At 42.3% G+C, this 9,320-nt stretch overlaps 1 long non-coding RNA gene across 1 annotated transcript in view; it reads left to right on the top strand.

Moving 5' to 3' along the window:
* Nucleotides 1-8,658, top strand: part of LOC146501264 (uncharacterized) — a 24,196-nt gene extending 15,538 nt beyond the window's left edge. The window contains exon 2 of the long non-coding RNA XR_014869568.1: nt 7,291-8,658. This is a non-coding gene — a long non-coding RNA (uncharacterized LOC146501264). The remainder of the gene's footprint in view (nt 1-7,290) is intronic.
* Nucleotides 8,659-9,320: the final 662 nt, after the last annotated feature.

Genomic DNA, 9,320 nt, shown 5'->3' with positions numbered 1-9,320 from the left:
CATCAAGCTAAAGACAGAAAAGGCCTCTGAAGACTTCCTTTTGGCAGCACTTTATTCATCTGCAGCAGAGCCTTTTCATTAGGCACTGGACATAATAGATGATGCATTGATTCTCTCTTCGCTCTGTGTCACTCCGTCTATACCAGCGCTGTCAAAGACTCTGCAACATTTCTGAGTTTTCGACTGTGGCGAGCGATCAAAAACAAACATTAATCTTGATTATAGTCCACTCTGAGACATGAGAACAAGATCGTTTTTGTCGATTCATCATGCCGCCTCCTCTCTTAGAACCAGAGAACCGGGCCTTGGCTCCTTCTAAGCCTTCAGTTCAGATTCTGTTTTCATGTGAAGGGTTAAAGGTAAGCGGAGAGGAGAAAGGAAAAAGGAGACGATGCAATGAAATTTTGCCACCACCTATTTTCTTGAGTCGTGGCTGCACAGCAAGTCCAAAGCTGTGCATTCAGAGTTTTGAGGATCAAATCAGTGGCTGTAATTTTTTACAGCTATGTGCTTCTGTCTGAACTCCCCGAGGAGGCAATAGTGGGCTTGTAATGTACCAGTTTACAGCAAGTACTGAGTGATGCAAGTCTTTATGGTTATATTACCTGTAGGTGTTATATAACTGCAACCACAGCGTCTAAGTGTTGGAGGAAAAGCAGATAGGTCTGGCCCGAGTTCGCCTTACAAACGATGCACGTTGAAGACTCAATTAGAGCTCAAAGAGGCAGCATTCACTGTTGCTAGGTGCTAAATGTTAGCAAACATAGGACAAAATATATGATGAGCAAAGGAGCAATTAAATTCATACAAGTATACATAAATATACATTTAAAAAGTGTGTGACATTTAGATAAAGCTACAGTAAAAACATTACTAGTGAGGTCCTCGTGCTTAACTCCAAAGCCAAACTTCATGCTGCACAGCCCACACCAGCTGCCTGAAGGGCTGATGTCAGGTGGGTGTGAAATGCACTGCTGGTGGTATGAAAAGCACAAAAGCAGATGGATGACACGTCAATACTTGTGTGAAAGTAGCTCCAACTGGCTCAGTGTACCTGCCAGTGGCTCACCCCCCACAACCAGCTGAGTCCAGTGTTTCACTGAGCACGTACAGTGTCATGAAGAAGAAGTAAAAGAAGAAGAAAAAGAAGAAGAAGAAGAAGAAGATGTGTTTGTGATTCAACAACTGCAGAAGAATAAAGCACTGATGAAAGAAGACAGGGGCGTGTCCAGATGGACGGCATGGGGTGGCACGGCCCCTCCCCACTTATTTAAGTGCAGCAGTAAAGTGACATGCACAGTAATGAGTCTATCATTACAATCAGTGCTTTAAGTCTAGTTTGTTGCTAAAATGTATGACTTTAACTTTTGTTAACTTTGTCAAACAGCCAATAAAGAGAAAATCATTTCAGAATTCAATTTTTTTATCACCATTTTTCACATTTTTATTTATTTCCCTTCAAATACTTTGATTTTCTGTGGGTCCTCCCTGCCTTGTTCATGGTCCACCGTGCTGATTGGTGGTGTGGTGTACTTTTTGTCCAAAATGTGCACTGTAACTCATTATGCAAGTACAAAGACTTCTCTTTGCATCAGAGTGGTTCGGTCATAGCTGCCGGTGAGTACTGCAAAAGGATAATGTGGATAGAAAATCATTCAATCTTATTAAGTTTCCACTCGTTCTCTAATGGCCACTTGAAGTTGGTTCTAAAAGCTCCCATGTTAAAAAGTCCAACTTAACAGCATTAAAGGGGATGTTTGCAGCCTGGTACATGAAGCAGTTTCAGTCTCTGTAGCTAGTTAACCCCTTTATAACCACTTTAACACAACTCACCTGTTTAAAATGCATTAAGACTTACGTCACGCATTATTTCAGATGTGGCCACTTTAAGTGAAAGGGACTTACAGTGGCCCTGTTTGTGCTGTCGGTGCCTTTTGGAGCATGTTTGTGCTCACTATAATAACTTGGTTTACTCCAGGTACTCTCAGCCTGTGTATGAAACTATAATTGCTGTTATTCTTATATCTTTTCATATTTTGCATCTTATTGGCTGGTGTTCCTGAGTGAGTGATGCACCCATACGGTTTCGGTTTATGAATGAACTTGAAACCAAGCTGCCTATTACCAGCTGATAAATGAGCACTTCACACTCCAGTCATGTCGGACATTTCTGGCTCCAAGCATACATAACATAGCATAACAGTCATGTGACTTCAATTTTATTTATATAGCTCTGCCCATATGGAAAAGATATATATAAATCTTATAAAGTTTGTATTTGTCTTGTGTGAAACTTGATGTGAAAACAGATATAAGATCCCTTGAAAAGTTATATAAATGAAACGTGTATGTTTTGGATACTTACTAAACAATATATGAAAGTAATGAGAAAGTGGCCACTTTCATGAGTGAATCATACAAGCATATTTGGGGCGTATCTGTAACCGGAAGGTCGCCGGTTCGATCCCTGGGCTCTCTGTCCTGCTCGTTGTGTCCTTGGGCAAGACACTTCACCTACCGCCTACTGGTGTTGGCCAGCGGGGCCGATGGCGTGATATGGCAGCTTCGCTTCTGTCAGTCTGCCCCAGGGCAGCTGTGGCTACAACCGTAGCTGCCTCCACCAGTGTGTGAATGTGAGAGTGAATGAATTGTAAAGCGCTTTGGGTGCCTTGAAAAGCGCTATATAAATCCAATCCATTATTATTATCATTATAAGCCTTATGATTCACTCTATGAAGTAGGCCACATCTGATGCAAGTCTTTTATAAGTGTTTTCCATATGTGTATATCCCAAATATCCCAACACATTTCACCTCAGGGTGCTTTTTATTGTAAGTAGGTACCCAACAATAATACAGAGAAAGCCCCAGTAATAATAACACAACCCCCTATGAGCAGCACTTTGGCGACAGTGGGAAGGAAAAACTCCCTTTTAACAGGAAGAAACCTCCAGCAGAACCAGGCTCAGGGAGGTGCGGGGCCATCTTTTATGTAATGTGTATGATTACTAACTTCAGACCCAGCCCAGCTGTTTCCCTGCTTTACTTAGTCATACTCAGCTAACTGGCTTTAGACTGAGAACGGTGTGTGTAAACAACAGGCTATTACACCATCAACATGTTCAAAATGTCATAAAGGTTCAGTTCTTAAATTGTGAAACTGTCAGATTCGTTTTCGTCCTTGAAGCAAAAATGTTCGTCAAATTACAAAATACAAAACAAACAAAAACAAATCACTAACCAGCTTTTGTTTAATCAGCTGTAGCGAACAGGTCAGTCCAAACTGAAAACACATGTCATGGTGATGTATGAGTAATGATTTCTAAGTCACTGAGTGTAAGCGATGCTAAATTATGATAGGACTGTGTGTTTAATGACAGTGCAGTAACTCTCATTAACATCTGACATCTGTCTGCATATTAAAAACTCATCTAAGGAGTTAAAGACACCTAACCGGCAATGAGACATAAAATAATCCGCACCGAGTAGCTGAGATTTCTAGATTGTTACAAGAAATTCTTGATTACTTTGTGATATATGGCTTACTATTAATTACCCGTCAAGTAAAGTAGAGCGATGGATTAGCAGACCTTTCTTTCTTTCTTTTTTTGGTCATAATTCAAGACAAACAGAAAGGAGACAAATGATTTGATTTACCAGAGTTCAGTTAATATTCACGTCCATAAACCTTCGGAGGTATCGTCCATAATGTTAAAATGAACGCACAAAGCTATTGGCATAATTACAGCCATATTAACATTATTAATTAAAATGTGTTGGGTTTTTTTAATTGTCTGAACCCACCATAAATCAGAATAGCTGTAACAGATGTGATAACAGTAGCTGTTCACCAGTTAGCCGGCCCGCACTGAGCGGCGCTGCGTTAGCCGCTCGTTTGGCATACAGATGTGAATGTTAATGTAAACATGCTCTGCATTGACAATGTTGTGTTTGTGTTGCTTTTTTGTTTGTGTTACTCGTGTATTAATTACGCAACGGGGGGCAAAATTAATTATTCAGCATTTATCTTATCTAGAAACCTATAACATCACATACGGACTTGATTGTGTAGCTTTAGTTTTGTTCTTTTGTTTAACTTGATTGCTTCTCCTGATTCGTTTCCAGCTGGGTCTGCATCGCCTAAACACTCTGATCTTTGTCCCGCTGGTTTGTGTTCTTTTCACTGCTTTTTAATTGGATGGCGGCCATTTTTTTTTCATTGCGTTCCACGATGCTTTTAATGTGCTGCTGTTTCTGCTTGAAGACATTCAGTGCATGTTTTTGCTCTGCAAGTTTAAAGTCGCAGCACATGAAGACTATTGGAGATGTTCACGTTTGCAGAGCATCACTGATTGCTGCTATCGTTCAGGTTGAGTCATGTGTATGTATATTGTGTTTATATATGTGTGTGTGCATGAATGTGTCTAATAGCCCCGCAGCAATTTCACCCCACGTTAGATGTGATGGATCAGCCACACGCTGCCACACACCTCAGAGCTGCAGGTGTAAAAAACAGTCAACACATGTATCAAGGAGCCACAGAGAGCAGCGTGATTCTGCAGGGCTGATGCGAGACGACAAGGGAATAATAATGAAACACAGCTGCTGTTTTGCCACTGACCTGGATTGATACAGTACAAAGAGAGACGCAGACGAGCTCAATCCTCCAACACAGCTGGTTCTCCGCTGAAACAAGCTGCCTCTAATCCCATTTGTCAACTGCAAAGATGCTCTTCGATTTTAGGGTCGTGGCGCCCAACGGCAAATTCAAACGCATCTAAATGGCAGCCATCACCACTCGGGATGGCTTTCCAGATGCGTGTTTTTGCGTGTAAGCCCAGACGTATAGGTCAGCACAGTTTACGAGCGATGTGCTTTGGACTGTCAGCGTCGCTTACTGTAATAAGACATCACAAGCATGTGCGCCGCGCATACAAACATGAGTTTATCCCCTGTCTGCCACAGAGGCCTCAACATTAAAAGGTGCTCGATTGCTCACTGTACATCTCTGGCTTTGTGCGTGAAGGCGGCATAAATAATACACATGATCAGTTTCCTTATTGTTTGTCTTTGATGCAGCAGCAGCCTCCTTCTGTCAACCTGGCTTCTCTGCCTCGTCTTTGTTGGCTTTGATGCACATTTAACGAGGTTGTACTCAGTCGTTCGGCATGTTAAGTGGATGCCACTGTGCGCTGTATACTCAGTGGATTGTGCGAGTGAGTCTTGTGTACTGGGGGACCGCTGGGTTTTGTTGTTTATGTGTCTCTGTCCTGACATGGCAAACAATACCACAGATGTGTGTGAAAGAGTCCGGGGTGCCTGTTTTGTGAGAACTACACCCTGAAACAGAATTTTTTAAACTACCCATGCTGTGATCTTGGACTTTATATTTCTCTACATAAACAAGCTAGTTTTAGTGTTGTTGCAAACTGAAATTAGGCGCTAATCTGTGATAGACGCGCTGCCTTTTTTCCTCTGCAGAGACAGATTAAAGCTTTGGCTCTTGTTTGCTTGCTGGGCCTGTTTACACTGTCCAAGTTTTTTAAAGCCTCTCTCGTTTTGTGCAGATCCCCCCTTTAATGTGTTTTCCCTGGCCGAGGCTGTGGCACAGAAAGCACACAGATGATAACTGATGATAGGAGCGTGAGTCATTCCATGACCTTCCAAGCATTCAACTCATTTGACTTTGATGTGTATGTATGAATGGAGCAGCGGCTGCGCTTTAATTTTGCTCTAAATTACAAACTCAAATGAGTAAAGCGTTAAGTGAACAATAGCAAGGTGCAAGCGGCCCACGCTCATTTTCCCGTGACACAACAGTGCCACCTACTGGTGTCTACGTGTGATTATGTGTCATTGTGAGTCCTAGGAAGCGTTTGATTTTCTTCCTTTCATGTTTTTTCTCTGATGTTTGTTCATGAGTGTCTAAATGCTTCTGTCTGTGCACTAAAAATCCACTTCATAAAGTTTTGTAAGCATGCAACGCTCTGTGTTGTGAGCACTCACTGCTTTCTTTGTGCTTAAAGAAAATTCCCCCTGATTGAAACCGAGAATCTGTGAATATGTGCACATGCAGTATCTGCACAGCGTGAGTTCAAAGGTCAAGTGAACTCTAATAGATTGATTAGAAATAGGATGCACAGATGGGGATGGGAGCACGCTGATTCATTGACAGCCTTTAATTGTGCAAACAGACGGCGCTGCCTCTTCATGAGACCTTCGATTTCATCATATTCTGAGGCACACGTGTGTCGAAGCATTAGTGTGTTTGCACATTTAAAGCTTATTTAATCAGTGCACTGTTCCCTCTATCCTGTCTAACTTTGCTGTCTGTAAGCCGACCTAATATAACTGGACTTTGGTGGACGATGACTTTTTTTCCTTCTTTTTTGTTGTAGTTTTGCCTCGATTACACAATCAACATGTGGTCGAAGGGCAGCTTCCAGCTCTAATTCCAGGGTTTAACAGAAGTATTGCTTTCAATAAAACACTTTCATCCCTACAGACAGATTTAAATCCACAATCTCTTCTTTTCACCAAGATTTCCAAGAGCTGGACACCGTGGAAAGGAGGGAGCGACTTTTAAGGAAAAGTCACGTAACATAAATAAGGCAACTCTGAAGTTGAGCTTCATAGGTGCTCACGTTTAACCTGATATATAATGGAGTAATACTATTATTAACTGTAACCTCTGAACATCAGTGAATTTATGATTGAAGTTCAAAAATAAACCCATAACTGAAAGTCCAAAGAAGCTGAAATCACGAGGAGTACTGAGGTTTGTTCGTAGTCGAGCAGCCAGTGACAGCCAAATGCCTTCCTGTAACTTTCACTTGCAGTGCTGTTGCTAGGCTGCCTAAATTGGCCTGTTGTTTCCTCATCCATCAACGTTACTGTAACAAGAGCAACGCATGCAAATCATTGCCTGGAGCAAGCAGAATACAGTTTTCCTCATATCTCTCTTCACTGGTCCCCAGATTCCTGGTGAATGAGATTAAATCATCACGAATCAACAGTCTTCACAGCCTGAATCTTATTATGTAATGATTGAAAACCTATAAAATGCCTTGATGATGTCTCCATCAGGGAAATGTCTTATCAGGCACCAAGCTTTGCTCCCTGTGCTTCAGATGTGTGCTACTTTTGTCAGCCAAACACAGTCACTGAAATGTCATTTATTCCACATGCTGATCTTTTCCCTCTCAGAATCAATACTGCACACTGTGCTTAATTCAAAGAGGCAATACAAATGTTTTTGTCTTAGCTCATAAATCGCTTTCCTCACCAACAGATGAGGGTTCAGCACTGTGTGTGAGGAGGTGGTATCAGACGACGGTGCTCTCTTCCTTCCTCTTTACCTTCGACTCATTGGACTTCAGTTATAACACCACTAACTGCCACCAGAGCTTCTCAGAGGATCCAGGCTTCGTTGGATGTGGACCTGAGGAGAAACAATCTTGAGCATAGGAAGGTTATCACACGCTCACTCTCCTCTGGTGTAACTCGACAACCTGCACATCAGCACCAGTGTATCAAAACAAGATGTTGGTTGATTTCTGGAGAAAGCCAAGCTCATCAGTGCGCTCGGTCTTCCTCCACAGAATCTCTCCACAGGTTGGACTGGTGCAAATTGCCAGGTGATAACAGATAACACTCGTGCTCTGCTCAAGAAAGGCCAAAGTTGGCTCCATCTGCTGGACAGGCTGAGCTCTTTTGAGGTGTGCAGGACAATACTGAAGACCTTTCATGACGTAGGTCCTTCATCTCCTCAGACTGTATAATACCCACACAGGATAAAGGTGTTTAAAGAATGCATGTCTGTTATCATCACTCTCACTGCGCTATATGTACATATTGTTTTACTTTATTCTACTTTATATAGAAACCATCTGTACATAGTTTAGTATTCTAGCTTATTGTGCACTATTTGTACTTTATATCGCTCATTCACTGCTTCTTCCTCCTCCTCGTGCTCCTGTAATAAGGGAATTTCCCCAGTGTGAGATTAAATAAAGTCTATTTGATGTGATAGACATAGAAATAAACATTAATCACAGTGTTTCAGGTATAGAGGAATTACACCGTCAGCTGTTGGTTGATGGTGTAATTGATTGGTTTCCTGCTGAACGGACAGGTTCTTATGTCGCACTTTTCTACGCTGGTTGAGCTTCAACATGCCTCATTCACACTTAGATTAATGTAACAGAGACCAACTCTGGGTTCTTTATTTTGCCCAACGATACTTTGGCATGCAGACTAGAGCAGCCAGGAAGTGAACCACCAACCTTCCAGTCAGAGGATGGCTAGCTCTACTTCCTAGTGAATTTCCCGGAGGATAAAGTTTCATCTATGGGGCGATCGTGGCTCAAGAGTTGGGAGTTCATCTTGTAGTCGGAAGGTTGCCGGTTCGAGCCCCGGCTCCGACAGTCTCGGTCGTTGTGTCCTTGGGCAAGACACTTCACCCGTTGCCTACTGGTGGTGGTCAGAGGGCCCGGTGGCGCCAGTGTCCGGCAGTGTCTGTCAGTGCGCCCCAGGGCGGCTGTGGCTACAATGTAGCTGCCATCACCAGTGTGTGAATGGGTGGATGACTGGATGTGTAAAGCGCTTTGGGGTCCTTAGGGACTAGAAAAGCGCTATATAAATACAGGCCATTTACCATTTTACCATCTAATCTAATCTATCATATCTATATATGACCAGCTCTACTTCCTACTGAATTTCCCGGAGGATAAAGTTTCATCTAATCTATCTAATCTGAATCATAGGCAATGACTTTTGATGATGTCGTATGAATATGAATATGATATGATATCCAAAGTCTTTGCGATTTACAGTGGGGCAAAAAAGTATTTAGTCAGCCACCGATTGTGCAAGTTCTCCCACTTAAAATGATGACAGAGGTCAGTAAATTGCACCAGAGGTACACTTCAACTGTGAGAGACAGAATGTGAAAAAAAAAATCCATGAATTCACATGGTAGGATTTGTAAAGAATTTATTCGTAAATCAGGGTGGAAAATAAGTATTTGGTCAATAACAAAAATACAACTCAATACTTTGTAACATAACCTTTGTTGGCAATAACAGAGGTCAAACGTTTACTATAGGTCTTTACCAGGTTTGCACACACAGTAGCTGGTATTTTGGCCCATTCCTCCATGCAGATCTTCTCAAGAGCAGTGATGTTTTGGGGCTGTCGCCGAGCAACACGGACTTTCAACTCCCGCCACAGATTTTCTATGGGGTTGAGGTCTGGAGACTGGCTAGGCCACTCCAGGACTTTCAAATGCTTCTTACGGAGCCACTCCTTTGTTGCCCGGGC

Source organism: Neolamprologus multifasciatus, chromosome 15, assembly GCF_963576455.1.
Source record: "Neolamprologus multifasciatus chromosome 15, fNeoMul1.2, whole genome shotgun sequence".
In the NCBI taxonomy this organism is placed as follows: Eukaryota; Metazoa; Chordata; class Actinopteri; order Cichliformes; family Cichlidae; genus Neolamprologus; species Neolamprologus multifasciatus.
The sequence above is the reverse complement of the archived record's forward strand: the minus strand, read 5'-3'. Positions and strand labels throughout refer to the sequence as shown.